We start from the raw sequence: 24998 nt of genomic DNA, 5'->3' as shown, positions 1-24998 counted from the left end.
CACTTGGGATGAACTTTCCAAGGGGCTAAGATATACGCTCAAACAACTGATTGAAAGAGAAAAAGCATGGCAAAGATTTTAATTTCATGTGAAGTGAAATCTCATCAAAGAATGCGTAGCTGGGAAAAACCTAAAATCCTACTTCCCAAAGAAGTGTCAACAAGCAGGGTCAGGGTAAACTGTAATAACCGGGCTCCGAGGCAAGGGGCTGCCTGGCAGGAAATGAGCTTAAGCAAAGGAAATGGAGCAGTCTGCTCAGAGGATTTACAAGACTGTTGTTTTGTTTTGTTTTGTTTTGTTTTGTTTTAACCATTGGGTGCTTTTGTTTTGCTTTTGATGGGAAGATACACGCCTTGTCTTTCACAAGTACAAAAAAAAAAGAAAAGCCAGTGTAAAAAAAAAATAACATCTGGGCGGCCCCAGCCCCAGCCGCTCTTAGGGAAAGCTGTCCTGTGCAGTCCTGTCCAGTGGGCTTGATCCTGCCTGAAATGCTGTGCTGAAAGTGGGCTTCTTAACAAGTTGAGCTCTGAAGCTTTTCCTCTGGGTAGCAAACTGGCACTGAAATATGGAAAGGCCACATGCAGTCATCTGCTGGGATTCTCACAAACCAAGCCAAGGACACAGAGATCTGAGACAGCGTGTCTGCAGTGAGCTGAGCTTTTATCATCCTGCTTTACCATACAGTCTAACTGAAAAGTTTGCTAACACTTCTGTACTGGTCTCAAGATGCCAATAATAACAGCCACAGATTGCTATCCCTAGATCCTCTGCAGAAAGTCTAAAATTCGTGCAGAAAATCAGTCTTCATTGATCGGAGTACACCAGACTTCTATAAAGAAGTTCAGGTGAGCTTTGCAAGGTGGTGCACACCTGTAATCCCAGGTAGAGGCAGATGGATCTCCGTGAGTTCAAGGCCAGCCTGGTTTATAAAGCTAACCCAGGACAGCCAAGGCTACACAGACAAACCCTGTCTCCAAACACCAAAAAACAAACAAAATAAAACAACAACAACAAAATTCTTTATGGAGGTAAAAACCACAAAAGTCTTTTTAAAAGATCCTTAAACTGAATTCCGTATTAGCCAAGCTGAGCTGGCACTGTAGCTGATGGCAGAAAGTGGACCTTATCCGTGCAGCCTCTGAGTTCTACCACCAGCACTGCAAAAGTAAATAAAAGAAGTCAATCAGACAGAGGCAATATTAATCCCAAAGAAAGAACATTGACTCAAATCATCATGGCTAAACTAAGTAAAGCTTTTTTACTCCTGTACGCCAGCTACTTCCCCTAAGGCAAGAGGTTAGCATTGCACGTGGGAAGACAAGGTTTTTATAGCTCAAGGGTAGGGGGTTTCCAAATAGGGTATTTGGTGAGCAAATAGGCAGAGTTACGTGGGCAGAATGTAACAGGAAGTCATAATGACCCATGAAGCAAAGGTAGGGTTGCAAGATGATTACAACAACTTTTTGAAACAAGGACATGGTTGCCATTCCTGGAACAGGCAATATAGAACCATATAGTGAAGATTGCAGGGTGGGCCATAGCCCAATCCTTGAGAAACAGACTTAATCATAAACAGGCATGCACCTAGTTTGTCTTTATTATGAGATGGCTTTCAAGCCCAAGATGGAGGCCACCTGGTTCTTTAGTAAGACTTGGGATGACACACAGTATGTTCCAGGGAACTGTTCCAGCTGTGGGGAAACTAGTGGATAGACTGAAGGTGTGATACCGCTTTCCAACCTCTGGTGCCAAGACAAAGCTCCTCTCCAAGCCCCAGGCTCAGCTCTATGCCAGGTGTTTGACATTCCCTGCTCTTAAGGAGCAATGACTTAGCCGTTCTCATAAAACCCCAGTTCTTACAAGAGAAAAGCTCTGCTCTACAACTCCTCTCCCCAAGACTCTAAAAGCCAAGATGGAATTTTATTAATACCCCAATACCCACCTCCGTATCCTTCCTTTCCCATTCATTCTTTTCTACCCCATCATACACTAATATATACATTCATCCATAGCCAGGGCGGTGGTGGCACACACCTTTAATCCCAGCACTCAGAGGGCAGAGGATGTCTGAGTTCCAGGCCAGCCTGGACTACAGAGCAAGTTCCAAGACAGCCAGGGCTGCACAGAGAAACCCTGCCTTTCAAAATAATTACATTCGTTCAGGAAAACTATTCTCAAGTTATTGATACCAGGAAAGCCATTGACTAAAGCAATGGAAAGGATAGGGTGGGGACATCCTGGTCCGGGTGGGAGAGAGAAGAGGGAGGAGAGCAGAGAATTTGGAGGAGAGGTCTTGGAACCACGTGGAGAAATGGACCAGACCTAAGATGTGACTAAAAGCAAGTATAATGGATGAAATCTGAAATTATGTGGGCTTGGAGGTTTAGGATGGAATAACTATTGCCCAGCATTGTGCTCTAGGTTAATTAGATAAATCTCAGTTTCTGTGTGGTGATTTGGGTAGACAGCTGGTCTAGGAATACCTGCTGCTTAACTAAAAGATAAATCAATAGTAAATATAAATAACCAACCACAGGAGCACACTTCTTATTCATTGGATTTCTGGGTAGACTTTTTAAATGATAAGGTTTTCCCTTGTTCATCTTATTATACCATATTCAATACTTTTTTTTTTCTTACTGTGAGAGAGTTTCCCTGTGTAACCTGGCTAGTGGGGAACTTGCTGTGTAAGCCAGGCTGCTCTCAACCTCAGCGATCTGCCTGCCTTTGTCCCCTACGTGCTAGGATTAAAGGTGTGTGCTCCCACCATGCCAGGCTATAACATCGTACACTGCAATTATTTTTCTTTAATTCGCTTATTTTCCCAAAATGTTTTAAAATTTTTATTTTAAACTTGTGTGTGTGTGTGTGTGTGTGTGTGTCAGTGTGCCTGTGTGTGAATGAGGAAAGTGCCTGTTGAGGCCAGAAGAGGATATTGGATTCCCTAGAGCTAGAGTTACAAGCAGTTGAAAGCAACACAAGAGGGTGCTGGACATCCTGGTGGGTGGAGGGAGCAGAAAAAGACGTGGAAGGAGGAGGACATGGCTGCAACGGGAGATGATGATCTTAAATTAAGTAATCTGGTCTTAGAAGAAGCTGTTTCTAGCCCTGGGAAGATTGCTTCCTAATGGAAACAGTATGTACTTAACAGATACAGTATCTTCAAGGAAAACCACTTCCCCCAAAGGTGGAAAGAGGTATGAAGTAGTTTTGTGGGGTTTTTGTTTTTTGCTTTTTTTAATGATGAAAGAATATATTGATACTACCTTCCAGGTGAGGAATACTATAACAGATATGAAAAGTCATTTCTGAAACCAGCCACTCTGATACAGAACAATATTGCTTCAGACATTTAAGCTAAAGAGTGGAGTGGCAAAAATCCCAACAATCAAAAAGGGGTGTGTCTGGACACCAGACCTCACGATTCACTGTTCTGGGGAATCTGAGCACATTATTTAACCACTCTTACATGCAGTTTCTTCATTTTAAAATTGCATAGAAGGCAGGTTGGGGATAACTCACAGCATACATTAGACACGCAAGCAACAGCAACAGGTGACCGCTGCTCCATATTTCCATCCTGTGAGAAGCTGCTGGAGGAATTCATAGAGACGGCGTGAACTAAGTTATTCTAGACAATCGGTGCTGCAGCTTATGACTGGAAGTAACTGATGCCAAGGCCCTCAGCTGCTTAGCAGTTCCGCAGAACTGCGCTTCTCCCGGCCACACCTCCGACCTTATCTCCAGCAACACCCACTTGTAGTGGACTTGGAGACAGGAGTGGGCTATTTTTAACTCCAGCATGGACCATAAACCCTGAGTGCTGTCCCAGGCACCCATAACCCAAGCTTCTGCAGAGGGCATAACAAGAGGAGGGGCCCTGTGAATTCCCCTCCTGCCTGTTGCAGCAGTGTCGGGGGCTGGGCGGGGGTGGGGTCGGAAGAGAAAAAGAATTGTGGAATAAGCCACTGCAATGATGAGGGTGTGGCTCTAGACAGTCTGTGACCCAGTTCGAGTCAGGAAGAAATGTTAAAGATTGTCTTCACAAGTGGAGAACGACCAAAGCTCTTAACGTTAATGCACATCTAACAGCCAAAATAAAATTCTAGACAAAACACAGTTTTGGTTAAAGACCCAAGAGAGAAGAAGTATATCAAAGAGAAATGAAGACTGAGCTTTTGATCATTGTATTCATTGCCTTGGTAACTGCTAGGCATCTTCCGTGTGCTATGTGCAGGAAGGACGACTTTAAAGACGTGTATATCCTGGGATAGTGGGCTGCAAGCCAGCCTGGGCTACAGCATGAGGCCATGTCTCAAAAAACTAAAACAAGCAAAAAAAAAAAAAAAAAAAAAAGTAAAATAAAAACAACCAAAAGATGAAATTATACCATGATAAACAGTATAAAAAGAAAAACAAAACAAGCCTATAAAGGTACAGCCCACTCCAAGGAGTTTTCTTCTGTTTTTCTAGAACCTAAGAGAATTTTAAAATTTATTATCTATACAAAAGAGGGAGGGATATGAGGCTAACAGTAGCAGGGCTATAGGCCAGACCCAACTTTTGGTTTGTTTTTGAGACAGGATCTCACTATGTATCTATGCTAATATATATATGTGCATGTATGTGCATGAATATGTAGACAGAACTCATAGAGACCTACCTGCCACTGGCTCCCGAGTGCTTGAACCAAAGGCCTGATCCCACCACACATGGAAAGAAAAAAATTTTAAATGTGCATGTTTAGGTGAAAGAAAGAAAGAAAAAAGTAAATACACTCAATAGAAGAAACACAGAGCCCAAGCATGGCCTGCTGCAGCTATAAACCCAGGGCTGAGGTTGGCAATGAAGACCGGGGGGGGGGGGGGGGTGCTGGACAGCCTGCCTATCCAGGACAAAAAGGCAAGCTCCAGGTTCAGCAAGACACCCTTTCTCAAAGGCTCAGAGTAATAAATCAGGACACCCAAGACTTCCCGCCAGCTTCTACGTGCTCACACACAGGCATGAACATCAAGAAGAGAGAATGACAGAAACAGAGAAGAGGTACACTGTTTACAGAAAGAGAACTGTTCCCCGGTGTGATGGCACACGACTTTAATCCCATCACTCCAGAGGCAGAGGCAGACAGAGCTTTAAGTTCGAGGCCACCCTGGTCTACAGAGAAAGTTCTAGGACAGCCAGGGCTACAAAGAAAAAGCTGGGGAGAGACAGACAGACAGACAGAGTTGAAAGATGGTTCTTGGGACTTCAGGGCTGAATAGGTTATTGAAGGCAATAAATACATGTGGATTTTGTCACTGTTGCAAAAAGATTTCTTTTAGTTCACAGGTCCGGAAGCTCCTGTTCATGATCACTCGTCTCACTGTTTCTGAACTTTCAGCAAAGTTCACCAGGTGAAACAAATCTGCCCCAGGAGTAGAGATTGAGAAAGCAAGGATCTAACAATTCAACACGCCCAGCGCCATGTGCCCTGAGCTCCCCCAGGCAGACCTCATCTCCTGTAGTTTTCTCAGGCCCCAAGTCAGCCATGAGCCCCTTTAACAGATTAATTCTTTAACAAAGTTGGAGCCTGAGATTCCCATCACTTCTCAGAGGCCCCATCTCTGCTCAGAAGACCAAGCCTTCAACACAGGAGCCTTGGGGAGCCATCTAGATTCAGACTACAGCACCACACAAAGGGCCATGGTCTCAAGATGTCAAAACCATGGAAGGGCCTTTCATAAAATTATAACTAGGATGGTTAGGATCAAAACTAATGTACTTCTTAAGAACTGCACACAATATGAGCTCTACAATATCTCGAGCAGCCTTTCTTAAAGCCCATTCAGATAGGAACTGCTTTGCTCCTCTGTCCTGGCAAAAGGCATTGAAGCTAACGGCAACCAGAATGAGCAAGAATTTCGAACCCCGGAAATCAGACTTCAGAAGAACTGCTTGGCTGTGCTCTACTGTGGCTACAGGATCTGTGTTACAGTCTAAGTGTGAAATATCCCCCTCTAACTCCTGTGCCAAACACTTGGTCCCCAACCACTGGTTGATTTTGTCTTGAGTGATGTTGGAAACTTTAGGAGTTGGGGCCTCCATGGAAGAGCTGGGTCACTCTGGGGTTGTGTCTCTGTCTTTGTCTCCCTCTCCCTCCCTCCCACCTTCCTTTCTGACCACTGTGAAGTTAAGAACCTTCTCTGTCACGCTGTTTTTCACTTCCATAGTGATCTTTTTTATTACTTCTTTTATTTTTGAGATTATAATAAACTGTATCATTTCCTCCCTTCCGTTTCCTCCCTCCATGCCCTCCCCTAAAGGAGGAGGAGTTCCCTGCTCTCTTTCAAGTGCATGGCCTCCATCCCTGTTGGCACATGCTTATACGTACAACATATATATCCTAAATACAGCCCCCTGAGACTGTTTAATGCTACTCCTATGTGTGTTTTCAGGGCTGGCCATTTGGTGTTGGGTAATCAGTTGGTGGGCGCTTCCCTGAGGAAGGCCATTTCTCTCCCTCTCAGGATTCCTTAGTTGACTGTAGTTCTTTGTGTAGGGTCAAGGCTGTGGGTTAACCCCAACCACTTCAGCGTGTTACTGCCGTTGGCATTGTTCAGATCATGTTTAGGCAAGCACGCTGATGAGACTTTATGGGTCTACCTTCTGACATTATAGCAGACACAATCTCACATCTGACTCCCTGAGCCTCTGGCTCTTGCAGTCTTTCTGCCACTCTTCTACAGTGTTCCTGACTGTTAGGTACAGGAGGGTTTTGTTATATTCTGTGGGACTGGGCTCCGTGACCCTGCGTTTTGATTGGTTGTGATTTTCTGTAAAATGGTCTCCATCTGTTGCACAGAGAAGCTTCCTTGATGAGGGGAGAGGGTGCGGACTACATTTCATCTGCAGGTCTATAAGAGCAAATATTTAGGATACAGTTGGCTGACTTAGTAAAGTGGTGGTTAAAGGCTCTTCCTCAGAGCCCATGACTTCACAAGCCCTAAGTTACCAGGCATGGGGAGTTACCATTACCAGGCATCATTTCCCTCTTGTTGAGCAGCTCTGAAGTCCAGTTAGCGAGCCATTAGTTACCACCGAGGCGTGTGTACCCGTAAGGTTTTCATGCTGTGGTAGTTTGAGTGAGGCTGGCCTTATCTATTTGCATGCTTAGTCCCTAGCTGATGAGATCCAGGAACAATTACGAGAGGTGGCCTTGTTGGAGGATTTGTCACAGGGTGTGGGTGGCCTTTGAGGTTTCAAAAGCCCATGTCAGGCCCAGTGTCTCTCTCCCTTTCCCTCTCTCTCTCTTTCTCTCTGCCTGCAGATCAGGATTTAGCTTTCAGCTACTGCTCCAGTGCCATGCTGCAGCCATGCCCCCACCATGGTGATAATGGACTAACAGCCTGCAACTGTAAGCAGGCCCTCAAAAGCCTTTGTTTGTTTGTTTTAAATAAGAATTGCCTTGGTCATGGTATCCCTTCACAGCAGCAGAACAGTGACTAAGACATGCCCTCCATGCTGATATTTTCAAGAGCATGAAGCCATCATGGACCACGAGCAAAATGGATCTTTCCTCCTTTACATTGTGGTTATCCAGGTCACAGTGAGAATAAAACTGACTAACACTGATTTGGGTATGAAAAGTGGCTCTACGGAAACAGAGCTTAAAAATAAATTTACTTAATTGACTTTGTAGTTTCTAGAATTAGCTTGCTAGTTTTACTAGACCTCAAGTTATAAGAGACTCCCTTTCTGGTGCTCCAGTTGGCCCTGATCATCCAAGCACACAAATGGTTTATAATTGCTGCTCTCTCCTATGGACATCAGACTCTGGTTCTTCAGCCTTTCCGTGTGGACTCACACCACAAATTTCTCAGCTTGCTTCCAGGCCTTCAGCCCTTGTTCTTGAACTCAATAGCTCCCAAGTTGTCTGCCTCTGCAATGGGCAGCCTAACATTGTCAGACCACTGAGGTGTGACTTATATAAGCCAATCCAACAAAATCTCCCCTTGTGATTTCATGTGTATATTTTCCTGGTTCTAGTCTAGATGAGTACAACTTCTTAAATTTCTTCCATTCAATCTTTTCCACTCCAAAAGGTTTTTAACACAACCCTGAGTGTAGACATATTTAAAGTAAGAAAAGAAATTAATTTATTGATAGTAAACCAAAAGCTTGCATTCAGTTATTGGATATACATATGATTTTATAAGATATGGCAGCTCACACCTTGAATCCTAGCAGTTAGGAGGCAGAGATAGGTGGATCTCTGTGAGTTCAAGGCCAGCATGGTCTACTAGTGATTTTCATAGCAGCCGGCTCTACATTAAAAACTCTGATTCAGAAAGAAAAGAAAAAACAGAAAACAAACAAAAAAATCTAAAACATATGGTTTTTATCACATATTAGAAACAAAACCAATTTTGTCTAATTATTTTTACATAGTGAGTAAAATTTTGGCTGAAATACATGAAACTATAAGATGTAGAGAAAGCATCTTCAGTGTTTTTCAAAGTTGATTGATATCCTGAAATTTCTATTGCTGGGAAATTTGAGCCATCCCAGAGAGCATGTTACTGGGGTAATTGAGGGTCTTTTGGGGGGTTCTTAATCTTGTTGATAAAATAATTTATGCATGGATCAACAGGAAGCTAGAGAATAATTTTATAAAAAAAAAATTCCAGAACAGACAAGCTATAGCTTCTGGAACTGCTCAGAGGAGTACGGAGAATTAAAAGAGAACAGCCCAAAGCCCAGGCTATCTGAAATCAGCTGGGATGGAAGTAAGCCCCAGGGCAGACAATCATCAGGGGAGGCAGGAGAGCTTCAGCCAAAGATAAAGCCCAAAAGTTTTAGAAAAAACATCCTTAGAAAAGAGTGATCCAGAAAAGTGGGCAGTCAAAGGAAGCTGCAAGGGTGCAGCTCTGCAAACAATTGCATAAGCCTAGGGATTCTGGGAGGAAAAAGTTCACCGTCTCATTAAAAAGATAATTATTCCTCCAGAGTCTTTAACATGGTATTAGGTGAACCCGCCTTCCTGAGGGCGGTTCCTTAGCCAGGCAATTGACCAGCTCAACTAGATTCTCCCTCAAGGGGAGAGGCAATGGCATGTCTCCACCCAGGTAGACTCCATCCTTTTTAACCAGAAGGAAATAGTTCTCCCTTGATGAGTTTCCAGTACTTCCGAATATTATAATCATCAGTGCTCAGAACACCACTTTACATAAATTCATAATAAAAAAAAATGGCAGAAATGTTTAGGGCCATTATGGAAATGTTTCAAAATTCTGTCCAAACCCAAGCCGAAATCTGTTGGCTTCTTAGGAACCAAATCAGCAACACAAACAGCAATTTTTAAATTCCAACATTTGAACAGAAAGAATCTACAGATATACTAACTTGATATTTAAGTGGTAAGAAATGACAGAGAAACAAAATTTTGCTTTCTGTAATTAATCCATATGTTTTTATGAGGAAAAAAAAGCAGTTAGAAGCTAATGTGGCGGGCAGATGGAAGCCCTGTAACTCAGCTCGAGGTTGTCTTGAAGGTGAGTTGCATTTCAGATAACACTAGTTTGACAGGGATGTGGTGTGATTCAGGGTGCCAAGTTCTCTCACTGTGTGTCCAGACCCTAGGCTGCACTGAAGTCTCAGATGAGTGAGCTTCCAGACACACTTCCCATTCATTGCCCACTGGGGCTCAGGTGAGTGTTGCTCATTTCCAGTTAGTTTGACTGTTGCCTCACATCGCTCCACTCAGTTATAAACCCCACGTGACCCACAGTTTTAAAAAACAAACTCTAGAGAAGCCCGACGGACACGGTAAGGCAGATGCCTGCTAAGGAAATTCAGAAGACAGATGGTTGTGGCTGGGTCAGAAAGGTGGCCATGGAGCTGGTGAGAAGCAGAAGCAGCCCAGAACTCTGGCGTAGAGGAAGTGGAGGGAGAGAAGTCTGACTCTCGGCTTCAGCACTTAATTAAGATGTGGCTTTCTACATGACAAGGAACAGCGAGCGGGGAAGTATAGAGGTTTACTTTTGGACATGTTTCCTGAGAAGCCTGTAAAGGGAAAAATGAAAAAGAAAAGAAAAAAGAGAGAGAAAGAGAAAGAAAAAGAAGAGGAAAGGAAAGAAAGGAAAAGAAAAGAGAAAAAGAAAGGAAGAGAAGAGGAAAGGAAAGAAAAAAGAGAGAGAGAAAGAAAGGAAGAGCAGAGAAAAGGAAAGAAAAGAAAAGGTTGTGTATGTACTACAGTCCAACACTGAGGTCTGGGAGGAACTTGAAAATATTTAGCAATAGGAGCTACCTCAGGGACAAGACAGAACAAACTTATAAAGTCACAGTTTCCAAATGTAGTGTGACTCACATGAAGAAAATTTTCTACGCGCAGGTTGCGACCCACAGCCTCCCAGCAATAAGTAATGGTGCTGTGTGTGTCTGTGGAAAGAGTAAGAGAAGTGACTCTTCCCAGTCGCCTCAGAGATGGAATGGCGGGGTGGGGGTAAGGCTGAGGGGGGCATGAGGCGAATGGTGAGGCCCTGGTGGACCTCCATTAACAGGAGGCACGCAGACAAGGCACAGTGGGCTCTCAGAGGTACAAAGAGAACACAGTGTGCAGACAGCCAGCAGCCAGGACAGGAGGAGCTGATGGGTGGGTTGTGACTGTAAGGCGGAGATAGGAGGGTGTTTTAAGGAGAAGATACAGTATCAGAAGCTAACCGTGTGCAGCACATCTGGGGCCTACTCTTGCCCTAGTGACCCCAAGGTGCACGTGATACAGCCACAGTCGTGAAGAGAGACCCAGACACACCCTGTCACAGCCGGCACAGATATGCTACCGTGTCTGTGTGGACTCTTCTTCCTTAGGCTGAGCCCAGAGGAAGCCATGTGGGGCATACTGGAAGCTCGGAAGACTGACAGCCCAAGGCCAGCCAGGGTTACACAGCGAGGGCCTGTCTCTAAAGGACAACAACAGAGAAGAAGCTGACAAATCCTACCTCTGGTATATATTTTTTAAGTTGAGGCTTGTTGAGATTAGTTGTTTCTGAGCATAGGCTGAATATAGATTCAGTAAATGATGAACACGTAATTCAAGTCCGAGTCTGTGTGACTCCAGCGAGTCAGCTTTAGAGGTCACATGCTCCTTTGCATGACAGCCACACATTAGATGTTTAGGAAATAAAGGAGAGGTGCATTCCTCCAGAAGGAGGAGGCAGATGTGCTGGGAAAGGCAGTGTACTAGTGAGGCCTTGAATGAGGAGCATCGGTCATTCAGATGGGGTGAGGGTATTTCCAGCCAAGTAGTCTACGTGCTAGCGACAGGAAGAAAGAAAAAAAAAAAAAAAAACAAAGGGAAGGAGAGAGAGAGAGAGAGAGAGAGAGAGAGAGAGAGAGAGAGAGAGAGGAACTGGGAACTTTTGAAGCCCGGGGTTCCTATGTGGGAGACAGAGAGTCTCGTGGAGTATTTAACTATTTTAAAAGCAGCAGCACCGCCAGGGCGGTTTTCAGTAGGAAAGCCGGCAGCATCCGTTGAGACAAGGAGAAAAGAATGCCCTTAGGCAGGTCAGGCAAGAACCTAATCAGTGGCAGGTCAGAGCCATGAAGAAACTATGAAATAGTAAGAGCTGGCTGGCTTGCCTGAGGCCTAGGAAGGAGTTGGCAGAGACTACTTTCTGCATTGGGCAATAGAACAGTAGGGGGGAAACTTGCTTATAGAACCTCCAGGAAGCTGTGTTGCCGATAGTGGGGGAGGGGGGAAGGGGGAAGGACTTGGGACTGGCACCTGAGTGCAGGGTTTGGCTTTGGCTGAAACAGTGCTTGGCGATGTCACTGTGGAGACAGCTTACAGTTCTTTTCTGCTGGGGGAGCCAACAACCTTTACTGCTCTTCTCCAGTTGTTTTCAGCAGAACATCTCAGGAAATGAGGAAGACAGCAGGCCAGGACCCCTGTTTGAATTGCGCCCATATTTTTCATCACTCTACCAGAGACTTTTCTGTCCGTTTCCTTGAAACTGGAGGCACTCTCATTTATGATGACAGATTTTATTGAAGGCAAATAATATTTTGTGAAGCATCTCTTAAAATAAAGTCTCCAGTTTTGATGCTCATGAACGTTTTCCATGACATAGACTCAGTTTTGCTGTGTGCATTGGCTTAGACATAGGCGAAAGGTAAGGGAATTGAAGCCCTACCATCTTTCAGATAATGACAGTTTGTGGGTTCAAAACAATTTACCGGGTGAAGAATTCCTTTTTCAAACAAATGAAAACTAATCAATGAAGGATGACAAGGGTAAAAGTAGAGGCTTGGTGAGAGAAGTGCTTTTCATGCAAGCACGGTAAGGTTCTGAGTTTGGATGCCCACATAAAAGCTAGGCGCGGTGGCACACATCTGTATTCCCAACACCCCCTTTAGGGGTCACACAACAAGCAAAAGCAGGAGGATCCCTTGAAGCTCATTGGTCAGCTAGCTTCGTGAAACTGACTAGCTTCCGGCTGAGTTCTCTCAAAAAATTAAGATAGAGATAGATCAAGGAAGACATCTGATATCACCCTCTCCGCACACCCCCTACACACACACACACACACACACACACACACACACACACACACAGCAAGATATTTAGCAACAGACCACCAAAACATTGCTTTAACTTAAACTTAGTTCCTCTCTGATAGTGACAATACCACAGAAAAAAGTTTCAGATCCTTTATTGTCTGCATGACGTAGGTATAAAAGATGGGGGGGTTTACACAATTTTCTTAGTAATGGTTCAAAAAGGGAGTTTCCATGACAAATATATAACCATTACATGAAAATAGCCACACTACTGGACAGGAAGTTCCAGCCAAGAGGAAAAAATATATATTTTCCATTTGGCCACTGCTTCATTGAGAGGCTAAAGTGTAAGAAAGATTGAGTCATTCTAGAACAGAGACCAGCTGTCCTGTCTGAGCACGAAGGTTCTGGCTCTTTAGGAGGAGGTTGTGGTGTATGAACCAGCTCTCAGGATGAAACCAGACTTAGGCCACAGGAAAGGACCATCTCTGCTAACCTACAACATTTTCATTGAATTTTTTCTCTATTTTTTTTTTCTCAATAGAGCCCTACATTTTTAAGAAATGCCTGTAATCATGCCTTCCCATTCCAACATCAATTACTCAGGCTTATCGTTATGAAGGTTATTATAATTTGACAGATTCTGGCTAAATTCAAAACTACTTATCAACACAGCTTCTCATGTATTTGATTATCTCCAAAATGACTCTAAAAGTGACTTGTTTTAGAAACTAGGCCTGAACATACAAGGAAGATATTAACTTCAAGTTGACTTTTAGAGAAAGGCCTTTTATCAAAGAGAGTTAAGTAAAAAATATAATTCACAAGTTGTTCTTTTAACTGAGTAGAAACAAAGTGAAGACACTACAGACGTGGCTTTGGGTCGCCATGGCTGGCAAAAGCGGGCCCCTTCCTCATTCTAGCCAGCCTTCTAGCCAGCCTCAGGAATGCCAGGTTCCGTAAACCACCGCATCCAACTTTACCAGGAGGTCTGGCCACTGCCTGGGATTGTCAGGTTCTTTGTGCTAGAACAAAGACTCAGCAGGAGAAACCAAGCTGTTTATGAAGACAGAGAGAGGTGCTGGAAGCCCTAACTTTTGGGGGGAGTCATTTCAATGGCACAAAGCTTCCCCGTGACTGGGGCTCTTAGCCGGAGCTCAAGCCGGAGCTTTAGGATGCTGGGTGATTGATATGTGGTCATCAAGGCCACCACAAGCCAGTGGTGTCCATTTGTTTCATGACCCCAAATAATGAGGAGAGACAGACAAGCAGAACGGACATAGATACTAAAGAAAAGTGAGACTGACCCCCACCCCCAGAGTGGGCGGGACTTCAAAGGAAGATTGAATCAAGGCAAGGCTGCCCTGCAAAGCAGTCTTTTATGGGAGCTAGCTGCTGTCATCAAGCTTGGCGATCTTGGAGCTTTCTTCCTCCCTTGCATGTTCTGCCCCTCACATGGAGGCCTGCTGGGGAGGGGTTGTCAGTCCTGCCAACCGGCTTCTTTCATCAGTTAATCCTGGTGCCTCTCAGTCATGCCTGGCTTTCCTGCAACACAACAACCTTCTCCAGAGATCTCATTCAGGCATCTCCAGAGCAGGGCCTGATTAGGGAAGATGACCTTCAAGCTTTCTAAAAGTACTGGGAAGCAAACTGCAGAAAAACTAGTCTCTATGGGGAAGAAAAAAAATAAAAGAGACGTGGAAAGGTATGCAAACAAGAGCCCATGAAATTGTTCTCAAAACAGGGGAGATAATGGCTTAGGCAAAGTGAACAAGACTGGGAAAGAAACTGTCTTGAGAGGATATTAAAGTCCTTTTCTGTCTGCATGATGGCAATATAAGGCTGAGGGTGTATATTAAGGGCCTGGCACTAAGGGAATTGTCAGCAATGAATATAGACACTCTGGACTCAACAGCCTAGAGCTGGCTTTAGAATTCACAGGTCCACATGAGGTCAGTTGGAGGGAGAGAACGGATGGAAATGAAAGCCAAGTCCAAGGTGCAGTGCCATTTAGCCACTAAGGAAAGTCATCACAGCAGGAGAGGCAGGAAGAGACACTGCCGAGAAAGTGATCAAATCAGCTCCCTCTTACAAAGCAGAAGATGAAGTTAAATTAGGTTTGTTTGTTTGTTTGTTTGTTTTAATATATAAGAAAAAAAAAACATGAGGCTTGCTAAGGGATAGAGGATGGAAGGACAGTGATGGGGAAGGGAGTATATAGTTAAAAAAAAAAATCAGAAGACTATTTTCCATTGTGAAAAGCCCACTGGACTTTAGGGCAAATCCTGTGGAGATGCTGGAGTTGCCACATATTCCAGTCTGTCTCCCCGCTGGTCCAGACACAAGGGCTGCTGGTCCTAACTGCCCACCCATCTCATAGCCTCCCCTCCCCCATGCGGTAGTTCTGTCCCTCTTATCATCCATTGGCCGGTATTTACAACAGCTGTATATACCTCAAACTTCCCTTCTTCCTCAAACTTTCACTGTGAAGGTTTCAGCTTTTTAGCTCTGAAGGGTGTTTCCCCACCTGCTCTGCCTGGCCTCATGACTGGTGGCTGAGGACATCCAGAATCAGTCACTTCTTTTTGGCTGGCATCTGTTTTGGCTCATTAGGTCTGTTATCTCTGAAGTGGGCATGATGGTTCATGTCTGTATTCCAAAGGCCTTAGGGCATGAGGATTGCCTTCATTTTAGCCAGCCTGTGCTACACAGTGAGAGGGGAGAGAAAGAAAAACAAAGCTTTTCGTGATGCAATGCTCCCAAGAGCCACAGCTGCGTGTAACACTTGACAAAGGGTGATTGATCATAACTGTGATGATTGCAAAGGAGTCAGAATGTTGCAAGTCCATGGTCATATTACCTTGGGCTGTCTTAACCCATAAACAGCCATTTATTACCCAGCTGTGTGTGACATAACACCCTTGTGACTGTGAAGTAAATTCTTTGTAGTGTATGAGCACATCTCAAAAGATAACAGTGTTATCAGATAGCATCGGAGGCCTACGTGTCTTAGTTAGGGTTACTACCGTTGTGAAGAAACACCATGTCCAAAAACAATTTGGGGAGGAAAGGGCTTCTTTGGCTTACACTTCCATATCACTGTTCATCACTAAAGGAAGTCAGGACATCACTAAAGGAAGACAGGGACTCAAACAGGCTGGGACTTGGAGTCAGGGGCTGACGCAGAGGCCATGGAGGGGTGCTACTTACTGCCTTGCTCCTCATGGCTTGCTCAACCTGCTTTCTAACAGAAGTCAGGACCACCAACCCAGGGATGGCTCTGCACAAGAAAGACTGGGCCATCCGCCATCATCACTAAGAAAATGCCCTACAGGCTTCTGTGCAGCCCTGTCTGATGGCGGCATTTTCCTGGTTGACGCCCCCTCCTCTCCCCTGACTTTAGTGTGTGTCAGGGTGACACAGACCAGCCAGCACACACAGAGGCTAATCCTTGCTTTGCAGCCCAGCTACCTGATGCACAAAACAATGTTTTTGAAAGCATTTTGATTTGTGGCTTTGTTCTGTTTCTATAAAAACTTCATGAAAATGTTACCTCGTTGGGCATGGCAACTGGGGCAACATGAATCTGTGTTCCCAAGCCAGGTCCACTTGTATTTGGTTTCGGAACAAACTGTCTCTCACTCACTTTGAGGTGAGAATTGTGTTATTTACTTCATCACATTTTATTTCCTTTGGTCTCCAGCATTGGCATTAAAAATAATTTACATTGTTTAAGGTCTTGTTAAATGAATATTTGCATTGATTTGGGGCTGAAAATCGTTCATCTAAAATGAAAACAAAACCGTAAGTATATACACGGTTTTAAAAAATGTAAATATTTGGATTTTGAAATGAAAATAAAGGGGTGTAGCTCAATGGCAGAATGAATGCATTATGAGAAATGAATTTGGTCAGACTGGCCTAGGTGTGAGAACTTGTTGGACGCTAAGGTCACCCTGAAAATGAAGTCCCCAAGCTTAAAGGCCAGAGAGCTGTTGCCCTCTGCTAGCTTCAAGTTCCTTTTTCTTTGCATTTCAGCCAAGATGCTTTGGAAAAACTTGGAAATAAAGTGTCCATCATCATCTTCCTTTAGGAAGATGTTACAGCAGAGAGTAGACAAGAGAAAAAAAAATCGAGATTAGCATATGAAAGAAGAAAAAACAAAAACAAATAAACCGGGAAGCCATTCCCTCCTGGGGTTCACTCAGCCATTGGTGTGTCCCCAAAAGAAGCCTGAAATACACACACACACACACACACACACACACACACATACGTGTGAAGGTGACCTCTAAATGGCCTTTGGCTCATGGCTCAATGCTTTGGGGTACCTGTTCTTCCTTAGCGCTCATTAGCTCTCGGGCTAGAGAGGTAGCTCAGTGGTTACAGTGTACAGTGCTGTTGTAGGGAGCCTAAGGGGCCCAGCACCCATATGGGAAGGGGCCTCATGACTGCATGTGACCCCAGATGCAATGGCTCTCATGCCTTCTTCTGGACTTCTGGACATGTAGGTGCACACACTAAGACACTAAGACACAGACACACACACACAATTTAGCTGTTCTCACTGGCTTTGCACTTTTGGAGAAGAGATCCCATTTCGTACATTCTGGGAAAGTATCGTACTGAGCATTGCTGAGACTGGAGACTGGCTTTGCAGAGGATTTAGAATACAGCAAATAACCATTCCAAGCACAACATGCCAGGAGGCAGCTGGTACTTCTGCCTTCCTTCCTGCAGGCCTTCCCCATTCCTTTCCCGTGGTGTTCCAGATTCTACAGAGGCATCCTCAATGATTCCTCTCCTCAGCTGCTGTAGCTGACTTTCAGGGTCCAGAAAAGGAGAAATATAAGATCCCATAACTGTGACCACGCCCAGCCTAGGAAGCTAAAATTGCGGGTGCCAACTACAACCCAATTTCCAGGTTCAGCTCTCCTTTCCTTACAGCTGCCTGGGCAGACTACGGGCCTTTGCCCCTTTGACATAGACCGCAAACCTTTTTAAACGGACAGTCTCCTAGTGTGGGAGTCTGCCAGCGAGCAATTGTAAAACTGCTTTATAACGGCCCCAGCACTTTAGATCACAGTAGTCAAGCCTCAGGGAGGCAGCTTTGAAATCCCAGGGCTGTGGTCAAAGTACAGACCTCCTGGAAGGACAAAGTGTTCTGTTTCTGGAGTACAGGGTGTGGCGTTTGAAGCAAGTGAAATCATCTGAACACAAAGGCCTCCGGGTCCTGCTGGACTGGCTCAGCGGAAAGCCATGAGAAAGGAAAGTGGCTCTTAGACCCCCCAGAGCCGCACCACCCCTCTCGGTTCCGTCCAGCCGGCAGGAAGAAGCTCTCAGCAGCCAGCACGTACAAGCTGCTCACAGGCCCGGTGAATGGACACAGAAGGTAGCGTCTCTCCACCTCTGACCAGCCTCCTGCTCAGTGTCCCAGAGACTGGGGGAAGGAAGCGCGCTGGTGACGATGCTCAGAGCCTACAGACTCTGCCCTAAACAGACTACACAATCAAACACCCTCATTAACACCGCAGATTCCTGACTATCACGGAATAATCAGAGATGTTCTGGTTGCTGTTGTCCAATGGAAGGCTAGTGTTTGGGAAACAAAATAGTGTTTTGTTAGACATTTCATGTGTACAAACTGGAGAATTAAAGAGCTATGAGAAGTGACCACACACACACACACACACACACACACACACACACTCCCCCTACCTTAGGCTTCATCTAACTAGAGTACATTCTACAAACTGTTCTCCAATTTTAAACACGAGGATTCCTGTAATTAAAAGACCCAGAGGTATGAATTTGTCAAAAATCATCTACAATGTTTACATTTCTTTCATGATTGTTCATTTTTAATTTCACATAGATAATTTTGCCCAGAAGGTGTGGAAACATTTTAGCAAGAAGAAAAAAGAATACATGTTGGTTTATGCTCTACCACAGACCAGCGAGGTATGGAATTTAAACCCCAAGGATTCACACCCAGGAAAAGAGAATCATTGACCAGGATGAATGGGAAGCACTGTATTGATTCCTTCCCTTAAAATATCAGAGTGGCGAGGATTACGAGCACCTTTTAGGGTGTTTGTCATCCCTTTGTTTTCACTGTATGTATTTACTGTACACAAGTAGGTGTCACACAAGGACACTTTCACAGGGGAGTGACTTCTGTTCAGCTTGTTCAGCACCTCTCCCTCTTCCTGCCTCTCCCTCCCCTTCCTTCCACCCCCTTCAGTCCTCACTGTTCTCCGTAGGCAATATTGCTTCCGCTTTCATGTCTTACACACATCCATGATTTTAGGTAGCTATATAAAATCTGGGAATCACAACTGAAAGCACACGATATTTGTCACTCTGAAAGCAGCTTAATCCACTTACGTTTATTTCAGGTAGCGTCCATGTTCTACAAATATAATTTCATTCATTTTTGTGGCTGCAACAATTTCCATTGCATCTGTGCAATACATTTCCTTTACCCTTCCTTGGGACACTTAGGCTGTTTCCATAATGGCTACTATGCACAGTGTCATGGTAGATATAGCTGTGTAAATATTTCTGTGATTTGTTATCTTGTAGTCCTTAAAGTGAATACTAAGAAGTAGTCAAGGTGGGTCATACAGTAGATCCTGCTTTAATTTAGAAAATTTCTTAAGTGTCATACTTCATATAATGCCACTTGAAAAGAAACAGTTCAAAACTACATGTGAATAGTTAGAAAAGTTTTATTGTGGGAGATTTTTGGAGACAAAAAAAGCATATAAAGCAAGCACGAGACCATCTAGTACGCTGAGTGTCTGTGAAGGAAATGCTGTGTTCTTGGGTGAGTTGATGTAATCTTTGAAAACACTTGAGATATACTTATCTCAGCAAGATTATTGAAGTTCACAGAATGGCCCTGCTTGATTATTTCACTTTAATAATTTCAAAGCTTTTGTCATTGTTTTACCGTATCACATGACAAATTTCATTCTAAAGGAGCCAGGCACGTTTGTAATACTCAGGTTTGTAATACTGGCGCTTGGGATGAAGGCAGGAGAATAGACAAGAGTTTGAAGGCAGCTTGGGCTGGTTGTGTCTGAGAGTTTCAGGCCAGCTTGAAATAATGTGGGGGACAGTTTCTTTTCCTGTTGCTCCAGCAGAATGCAATGACAAAAGTGGAGGAAAGGGCGTGGGGGACTCACAATCCATCACGACTGGGAAGCCACTGGATCCCCAATCAGGAACAGTGAACGCTAGTGCTCAGATCACCTTCTCCATGTATCCAGACCACGATCCTTCTGACAATCAGCCTCATGAAAATAATCCTCCACCGGCATCATGAAAGCGAAAGCAATTTACATGACCCCTCACAGAGGGGTCCTGGCTTGTAATAGGTTACTCCACCTTCTGTCAAGCTGACAGCACCAACCACCACAGAGACCTCATCCGGAAAACACACGTTCATGTGTGTAGGCACACACACGCGCACACTCGAGTGCGCACCCACACAGTTCCGAAGTACATGCCTGGGAGCAGTAAAGAATGGGCTTTGCTGTCTGTGACTACAAGGTAGTAACAGAACACAGTAAGGCCCTGCCCCTCCTTGTCAGCAACTACAGTGTGGTGGGCTGTTCTCAAACTCTTCGGTGCTGGTCAGCAAGTCCTCTGGCAAGCCTAGAGCATCTAGGAACCCCCTAAATTTCTTAAGTGAGAGAGGCAAGCCTTCACATGTATAGATGAAAATAAAATGTGTTTAAACTTTGGGTAAAAGTGAAGACTCACATTTCTCACTTGTGGTTAATTTATGTTAAAAATAGTTTATTGAGATATAGCATTATTAAGATGTAGTTCATATTGCTGTTTGTTTGTTTGTTTCCAAAACAGGGTTTCTCTCTGTAGTCCTGTCTGTCCCAGAACACACTCTGTAAACCAGGCTGGCCTGGAACTCACAGACATCTTCCCATGGAATAAAGGTGTGCGCCACCACGCCCAGCTTCGTAGTGCTAATTTCAAGTGTCAAGTTCAGTGGTTTGTAGTGTAGATATAGTCCCTGAATTACCCATAGTCCAACCTGGCGATACTTCAAGTGGACAAGAGTGAGGGTACCCCTGCAAAACCATTCCGTCTTCCATCTTTAGGATGGTAATTTACCTGCAATATCTGATACTGTGGAGCAAAATGGGTTTTGGGTTAAATGGTGTCTCAACTACAGAAGGCCACGGTCAGTGTTTGGAATCCCTCTACCAGAGGCCAACTGAGCAAGGATGTCAGCGGCCAGCGGGCTGGGTGGATTCAATGCGCTGTGTGTGCTGGATACTGAACCAACCTTCAAATGAATGTTAATATCCCAGGATTATAGTTACTAGAAAAATATTACATATTACATATGATTTACATGTAGCAAAAATTTAAAAGTAAAATATACTCACACATATAAAATTTGTGGGCATTACAGTTAATTGTCAAAATCTTTCTAAGTGTCTTTCAAACTTTTACCTGTACACTTTTTAGTTATAATGGAGAAGTGTGTGTGTGTGTGTGTGTGTGTGTGTGTGTGTGTGTGTGTGTGTTGGAGTTCCAGGAGAAGGCATGTGGCAGAATATACATTTGTGGTGTGTGCACATATGTGTGCTTGGGTGTGCATACATGCCCAAGTGTGTACAGGTGAAAGCCATCAGGAAACATGAGTGCCCTGCTCTCACTCTCTGACTTGAGACTTAGGATCGACACACGGCAGCCACAGATCTCAGCTCAAGGTTGGGCCCTGACATTCTGTCCTGGATAAAGGGGGTGTACACGAGGCCCCAGCCCTTCCTGAGTTGTGAGCTACTGAGGAACAGGACATTATTCCTTCAAAGATGTAGTCACATGGAACTAGTCAGGAAGAAGACAAGGAAAAAATGATGGGGGTAAATGACAGTGAGTAAAAGCAACGTGTTGAATCATGATGAAACTGTCAAAAATTTTAAAAAATCCTCAGACTTCTCCTGCTGTTCCCAAGAGCTTGGATTATAGGAATTCCCCAACACGCTCAGCTACTTGTGTACGAAATTCACGTGCTATTGCAGACTTTCTCTGCAAATTTCCAGTTTTCACCAAAGCATTAAGGATGGTTCTAGGTCAGTGTATATAGGATCCATTTCATTCTTTATAACTCCCTCACAGTAGGCCGTCATGCTGACTTGATAGCATTTAAACACCTCCCAGTTGGTGAACACTTAAGCCAATGCCCTTACTTTGCTGCAAATGTTGCAGGGATCGTGGTTCCTGTGATGGTTGGTTTTGGCTGTCAAGTTGGCTGAATGGAGACATGCCCAGAGAACTGGCAGAGCGCACATCTATCTGGATGTGTCTGCAGGGGTTCTATTGAAGACTAATGTGTGGGTGAGCAAACTGAGTGAGAGGCCTGGACAGAGAGAAAAGAGGACTGGCTCCTCCGTTCACACCTTCACTCTGAGCCGATATGGTTCCTCAGGCTGTGGTCTGGGCTTTTATTGCTGTCCTGGGGACACCAGCCTCATGACTCTAACACTTTCCACTTGCTGGGCAGTGGTGGTGCCCTCCTTTATTTCCAGCGCTTGAGAGGCAGAGACAGTCAGCTTTCTGAGTTTGAGGCCAGCCTGGTCTACAGAGTGAGTTCCAGGACAGAAAGAGCTACACAGAGAAACCAACCAACCAAACAGACAAACAATCAAACAAACAAATCTTTCCAATCTACAACACAGACTCATACCATTGGCTATATGGATGGCTTTTGTAATTTAACTTTGGATGAGAGTCTCTCTTTCTCTCTCTCTCTGTCTCTCTCTCCTCAGATGCCTACCTTGTTGACTCAGCACCTAGCTACATGTTTCTCTGACTGTGCAGACAGCCACTGTGGGACTTTTCAGCCTGTCATTGGATGAGCCAGTCCACTGAATCCCCTTTATACTCACCCTGTTGTTCCTGTTTCCCTGTAGACTCCTGTTGGAGGCGCCCTGCTGGTTGAAGTGGCACTTCTTGTCTGGACCACATATCCACTGTGAGCTCAAGCTCAGCATTAAAGGCAGAACTCCCTTCCTCAGCGGGGTCCCCTGCTCTCTGCCTGACTTCTTCTGGAGAGTGCCTTTAGATATAGATTCTCCTAGCCCTACTTGATATATGGCTTCTGACACAGCTCCCTGCTAGCCCTCTCCTCCCTGCGCCTGTATGTTAATCAAGCACTGAGATTCTACTCTTATACAGGAACGTGCAGTGTAACACAAATCAGGCATCCTCGAAGTGCCTAGTTCCAACCGATTATGTTCACCTACTCTTGGAGACCCCTAGAGGTACATATTCTCTGTTCTCTGGAAGTAAAGTTGAACTAACCACCAGCTGTTCTGGGGTGCCTGATCCCTGTATGGTTCTCGCCGGCCATTCCAGGCACATTTCTTGTCTCCTGCCCCTCCTGACTTGGTGGGCTGCTGGGAGGCAGCCCCCAGGCAGGAGGACAACCACAAACTCCTAATACAGTTTGAAACCGCGCTATTGTGAACTCACAGGGAGCATCACAGAATAGTCCCAAACTCTAAGTGAAATGTAGCAATATCTGGTAGACAGTGTAAAAACTGACATTATTAATCATACTTAATCAACAGAACAATTTTTTTGTAGCAGAGCCAACATGAAATAAGAATCACTGAGACATTAAGAGTACCATGAACTAGAAACATTCAAGAATTAAAAATACTCTCAGTCTCTTTAAGGCAAGAATGCCTTCAATGAAGAAATGCCTTCAATCTCTTTAAGGCTGGGAATCAAACTCAAAGTTCTTTGTGTACCACACAAGCTCTCTGTTACCCAGGTACCTTCTCACTCCTTGTACATTTTCTTTCCTGCAAACAAATGTTACAGATTTAGTCCCAGGGAGTCCTCAGCCAAACTTGAGCATCCATATTTACTGTCGCTATGACAACTGAGCTAACAGAACGTCTGCTCCTCAGGCTTTTACGCCTTAAGGGGCTTGCTATTTATTCCGCTCAGATGTAATATACATTGCTTTTGGTTTTGTTTTGAGTCAGGATCTTGTTACATAGCTCAGGTTGGCCTGAAATTTCCTATGCTGTCCCAGCTGGCCCAGGCCTTGCTCTCCTTGCCTCAGCTTTCTGGAGACTGAAATAACAGGTGCATGCTACCATATCCAATTCATGTAATTTTGCTTAAAAATACATTTACTTCTGACATAAAGAAATAGCAAATACCTCTGCTGTTTCTTCATTTTTGTGTTTCAAAAATTCAAGTGAATAGATTGACTTACAACCTTGTATCTGCTATGCAGTATTTAGGCCAGTAAAGTTTAGCAATTATTAACATAATTTCAGTAGGTAGGTTTGTGGAATTGCTGGGTTTCAAAACAAAAGTCTGTTCCCAGCACTTAATGTCATCTGCTCAGAGACAGAGCCATGAGGTGTCCCACTGGCGACAAAAATATACTGAGAGTTTAGAAGAAAGATAGCAACCCTCACTCTTCCATGGGGTCTCATAGCGTTACTGTATGGTCCCAAACATTATAAAAAACAGTGACTGAATTGTCTGCCCAATAATTAGAAAATCCATTAGTGAACAAACCTGAGGACAAAGGTCTCCCAAGCCTTGTTACAAGACGTTTCTCTGTGGTTTCGGTGGTTTGTTAATTATGTCTTACACAGGAGTCACAAGCGTTAGAGGCGAGGCCATCGTATCTTGTTGCTGTCACTGCTCTCTCGGATCGTCTGGTGTGTGTTTATCAAAGCTAGTTCAGCCGTAGAATGGTCGTGGTTTAAAGCAGCACTCTCCACCATTTCCATCACTGACTGGAAGGTACCACTTCCTGCCTATTCCCGAGGCCTTTATCACGAGGTTAGTATAACTTGGCAAATAACTATGTCCAATGAAATGACTGTGAAAACTTCAGCAGAAACATCTTAGAATAATCCAGAAGGGAAATCTTCTTCTCTAGCATCTTCGAAAACAATTTTTCAAAACTTACAAGTTATGTTTTGGACTGGAATTAGGAGTGAGACCAAAGCCAAGAGAATAAAAGCTCTGGCAACTTTGAGCCGGTTTTCGTTCCTGCTGGTGCCCTGTAAAGTGTGCGTGAAGACACATCTCAGTCCACAAAGGACTGCGAGGTGTGTGGTGGTGCCTTCTTAAGAACCCAGGAGGCTGGGTTTCTCCATAGCAGAGTGCTCGGCTGACTTGAGACCTAACAAATGCAAATCGCTTTTTAGGTGGCTGCTTGATCGTTTGAGTTTCTGCAAATTGCCTGTGAACTCTACGAACTCATAAGTCATTAAAAAAAAAAGTGGCATTATACCCTTTGTGCAGACTCCGCCCTAAGCTGCAGTCTTGTCAAGAGGAGACAAGTAGCCACTTTTTATTCAGCTCAAAAGGTTTCAGCGGAAACTAACAGTGGTGCCTAGTTTCAGGAGTAACTTTAAAAATATAAAATATACAAGTAGGGGAGCATGGTA

General features: G+C 44.3%; 1 long non-coding RNA gene across 1 annotated transcript; it reads right to left on the bottom strand.

Annotated features, from left to right (window-relative positions):
* Nucleotides 1-999: 999 nt before the first annotated feature.
* LOC129687314 (uncharacterized) lies at nt 1000-3646 on the bottom strand. Its single transcript, XR_008721780.1, has 2 exons — nt 3523-3646; nt 1000-1157 (listed from the first exon to the last, which is right to left on the bottom strand). It is a non-coding gene; the product is annotated as an uncharacterized LOC129687314 (long non-coding RNA).
* Between the last annotated feature and the right edge of the window lie 21352 nt (nt 3647-24998).

This window comes from Psammomys obesus, unplaced genomic scaffold (assembly GCF_907164565.1).
Source record: "Psammomys obesus unplaced genomic scaffold, mPsaObe1.curated_primary_1811, whole genome shotgun sequence".
Taxonomy (NCBI): Eukaryota; Metazoa; Chordata; class Mammalia; order Rodentia; family Muridae; genus Psammomys; species Psammomys obesus.
The sequence above is the reverse complement of the archived record's forward strand: the minus strand, read 5'-3'. Positions and strand labels throughout refer to the sequence as shown.